A 5,088-nucleotide genomic window follows, 5' to 3' on the forward strand; every position below is an offset into this window, starting at 1 on the left:
GGCCCCAGGCATCTATGTGGACTTCTCCTCTACTCTTGTTGGCCAACTGCACAGGAGTGAAATATGAGCAACAAATGAACAATGGTACTGTGAAGTCACTGTTCATTACAGCAGCTGACATTACCCTCACTAAGTAAGAGTTGTATTGTTTTCTTCTGCAGGATAGAAGTCACATGCTCGGCGTAGAGGGACATGTAATAGAATAGTTCATGGGGTGATGTTGGTATGCATATTCCCTTTGTGTTCTTTCTCTCTAAACTATACATTAGCATGGATCATTCTAGATATCAATTCTCTATCCGTGGAAATTGAGCTCTTTCTCAGTGAGTCTGTATGACAGGGCAGGCCCACTATTCTGACTCAGACACTGATTCTAAGGGGATGCCTTGCCCTGAATTCCCACACTCCCACCAATCTAAATAGAAACAATGACCACCTGCTGACAACCTGTGCCCTGCCCCACCCAACTAGAGAGTATTCATCCTGATGCCAGCCTGGTCCAAGCATACGTTGGCTACACTCTTTAGACACCCTGTAGTGGAACTCTGCCTTCCACTTGAGAGTTCAGGGACTACTCAGACATTGTCTTATTTCTACACTAATACACTAACCTGTGCCATTAAGGTACCATCCTGTCTTCTGCCGAAACCCAAGACAATTTTTAAAGGGACAAAATGTCATTTAATATGTGTGAGGTCCTGTGCTCACCATATATCATGTTTTATGTACTTTTATTTAAATGTCTAGGGTAAGATATCAGGATTATGTTGACATGTGCTGATGAGAAAAATGAATCTCAGAGTAGTAAGCTGCCACACAGCTAATACGTGGGGAGAACTGGGATTAGGAGGCAAGTCTAATTTCAAAGACGATGCTATTAAGTTATGTGTTTGTGTGTGTGTGCGTGTGTGTGTGTGTATAATGGATTTTAAAATATATAGAAATATATATGTGCACTGAATAGTATTTAAACGATGTATACATATGTATATTTAATGAATAGACTTTAAACCATAAGTGCATGAGAGTTGAAGGGAATTTAAACCATATATATGTATGTGTGTGCTGTATGTATATAATAAACTGTCAACAATGTTTATACATATGTGTGCATATGCATTTAATAGAATGTAAACCATATATGTATATATATGTATGCATTGAATAGGATTTAAACTATGTATTTGTGTGTGCGTGTGTGTGTGTGTGTGTGTAAGGAAACAGTTTTCAAGGAGGATATATTGACTTGGCCAAGGTCACAAAGCCAGTGACAGAGATGGAAATCCATTCGGGCTTCACAAATCTCTAAGTCTAGATGTTAACTTCTTTCAGGGTAGCTTCTAATAATTTCACTACATATTTGAAATGTTTTGCAAAGAGCTGGAAATATACACCTTCCACATCATGCCAATAGAAAGAGACAACAGTCTGTATAAGTTGAGGTTGTGCTGTGGTTTATAAAATAATGCTAATGATTATTTCTAGAATTCATTATAATGCTATACTTGAAATGCCTACTTTAAAAAAACACATGCTATCTCATATAACAAATTCAGAGCCTGTGGGATTTATGCAATATGTATAATAATATTTTAAAGTACAGTTCTTAAGGCTTTCTTAATACAGAAAATTTAAAAATACCTATCATCTTTAACTTAGCATGCATATATAGAGAGAGCTTATTCTCCTAAACCAGCTATAAAAAATTTGATAAAAATAGTCAGGACTTAGGCAGAACATTTTCTTAGCTTGTATTCAACTAATGATAACTTATTTACTGAATGAATTAACAAATGCATGAATTACTGATATGAGAATGCACATTATTAAACCTGTATGGTAATTAAGGCTATGAAGTATATATACCATGGATTTTCTTGTCTAAAACTAAAACAAGATAAATCACACAACACCATTTTCCACGCATATGAGGTGACTGTCAAGTTACACAATGTCACATCAGTTTACTGATGATAAAAATCTTGGCAGTTTGGTTGATATTATGAATTAAATTCTGTATGGATCATGGTTGCATGTCTCTCAGTTTAGGGAGTATAATAATGAGGTCTTGATTTGACTTTTAATTTTCTAAATAGCACTTTGGTTACATTTCTAGAATTGTGTTATACTGATGTCCTATCACAAGCCCCTCATGCTGTTAGTTATGTAACAGGATTTCTCAACCTTGGCACTATTGACATTTGGAACAGAACCATTCTTTGCTGTGGGGGCTGTCCTGATGATTATATAATGTTGAGCAGCATCCCTGGCCTCTATCCACTAGATGCCAGTAGTCACTGCCTTAATTGTGACAACTGAAAAGGTCTCCATTCATTGCCATGCGTCTCCTGGGGGGCCCAGTCGCCCCTAGTGTAGAACCGCTAGTATAGAAAATGCAGGAGCACATTTGAGAGATCAGGGCCTTCAGCAGGGAGCTGTAACCCTACGACTTGGACTCTGTTGCAGCTTTCATCTTTTATCTGGATGAGAGTCAGGATGTTGACTTTCCTTCTGATTCTTAGTTGGCTCTGGGCCTCTTCTTTAGAAGGTATCCTGAAACTAACCAATGACCTCGTCTAATTTCTCCATCCAGTTTAAATTCTGGCCATGTGGCTAGAACTTTTTTCCTCCATCAGAATAACTAAAGTTTAAAGTTCAATTCTCACTAACTCTCTTGGGATCTGGAAGAGTTACTTCAAAAAGAATGTGTTCTTATATAGGCTACTTTTTAAATTACTTAGGAACAGATATTAAACTTTATGCATTTCACTTTTCTGACATCTGACAGCTATTTAAAAAATAATCTGACGAACACACGTTTACATGTATCTTCTTTCTCAACAGAATTTCCCAAGTAAATAATCTCTTTTACTTACACTTAGATGAGGTTTTAATAGTGTTTCATTAAGCTCTCCATAAGATTTGCAGCAATATTTACATTTTATTTTCATTACTATAGGAATCAATCATTTTTCTTCAGGAAAAGTTAGGCTTCCACAAACACCCTACTGTTAAGAAAAGCAGTTAATTACAAACACTAAAGCTTAGTGTTTCAGCCCAAAGGTAAAATGAAGAACGTCTTTTATCCTCAGAAACAAATAGAGTCTACTCGAATTTGCTACCAAAATATATTTTCACTGATGTTCCCTGTTAGTTAAATCATGTCTGAAATTCCATAAAATAAATGTATTACGCAGTAAATGGGGAGCCATTGTTTAAACAAAGAATCTAAGTAATTATACCTCTACACAAAAAGAAGAGTTCTCCAAATCACTCTCAAGTGCTTCCTCACTGTGACTCAAGTTTCTGTAAGTTCCTGTGTCCACATTTTCAAATGTTGTTGTCAACAAAGTCCTCTCAACATAACATTCTATGCTTATCTTCTCTTGGTAATTTCCTAATAAGTTTACTTGGAACCAAGATATGTTATTTCAAGCTGCAAGATCTTCAAACCCAGCATGAGAAATCTGGGTTGGCTCCCATCTGCCTCTTAACTCTTTTCTCTTAATAACAATCCGGTAATCCAATTGTAGCTTGCATTCAACTCAGTGCTCTATCAGGAGGTACAGAATTCAGTTTGCTCATTTGATTCCCAAATGCCCAGGCTAAAAATATGTCTTGTTATTGTCAAAGAAAACAATGAGATTTGAAGACTTAAAAGGAATTAAAAGGATAAGAAAGAAAATGAGGCCCTATTAAGTTTAATATGTTGTCTCTCAGTTTTCTTTATTTAAAAGGCAATAGAATGTGACTGTTTTCAATGCAAAATAATGAAAGTAGAACTTAAAACAACTTTCATAACTAAAAAATTTTTTCAGGTACTCCATGAATGACTCTGAAGGGTACAGGAATAGCACGTGACATGACCAAGAGAGAGGATGTGTTGTGTTGATCAGCAGGCATTGCAAAAGCTTCCTTCTTGCCACCCCAACTTGCCTGTGTTATTACGTCTCACAGCTAAACTATATGAGAGTGCCAGCAATATTTGTCACTCCCTGTACAAAATTCTTAGCTTAGATTGTTGGCTTATGATATTTTTAACCAGAAGAAATATCTTGCTTTAAATAAAGTGTCCCAGGTCTCAGCTTAAAATTGTTGATATGCTGAGAACATTTCTTTGGGACAGAACTCCACTACATCTGCCTACCAGGTGGCAGAAATGTAAGTACACAGTGTAAATATTATATCAGAAAGGCAGATAATTCTGACACAGGCTGAGAGAAAAACTGCCAAAATAGAGCAGGGAAGAAACGATACCTTAAAAGTGTTCCCCTTTTTACCCTTCCCTAGACGTGTCTCACCCCATCCCAAATTCTTAAAAGTCACCCTATAATTCAGAACTCCGAGCTCAGACTTCTCATGTTCTTGTTGTGGCTTCTGACCTTTCAGCTGCCCCACTGATAACCCAGCATAAGATAGATTAACTAACCATATGCTAAAAGGTTCGACCATCCCTTAGGGGATATCAAACTACATGGAGGACTCTATGTCCTGGCAGGGAAAACACAGTCTAACCGAATTTTCTTACCACTGTATGCATTTCATGGGCCTGGGAAAAATGGATCTTCTTACTTGTTTTACCAAACTCCATCAAAACAAGACTAGGTGTCGCCCAAACAACTAATCAGAGCCTGGATTTTATTGTGACTCAAGGGGAAAGCAGAAAGATCACTGACATTTTCTTGGCTCTAAAGCTACCTTAGGGGAACCTCGCAACCCAAACATTCCTCAAGGGATACCAAATATCACTATACTTGACATGGAAAAGGGTATTAACTCAAGAACCCAGATATTCTTATTCTTGTTTTGGAAAATTGACAAATATGAAGACAGTCATATTTGACATAAATATCATGCTACACTTATCCTTAGTGCCTTCTTAAAGTTTAATACAAAATATTGAGCTAATTCTCAAAGCCTCCCTTCTGATGCCATAAAATATGTATGCAAGAATTCTATGCATTTTCATCAGCAGAGTGCTACTGCTCAAACTGAAGTCATTGCCTGCTGGAATAACCTCTCTTCCAAAGCTGGAGATCTGTCTTCCAACAAAACAAATATCCCACACCAGAATGGTAAAGCCTTCTC

This window comes from Cebus imitator, unplaced genomic scaffold (genome assembly GCF_001604975.1).
Source record: "Cebus imitator isolate Cc_AM_T3 unplaced genomic scaffold, Cebus_imitator-1.0 Scaffold426, whole genome shotgun sequence".
Classification (NCBI taxonomy): Eukaryota; Metazoa; Chordata; class Mammalia; order Primates; family Cebidae; genus Cebus; species Cebus imitator.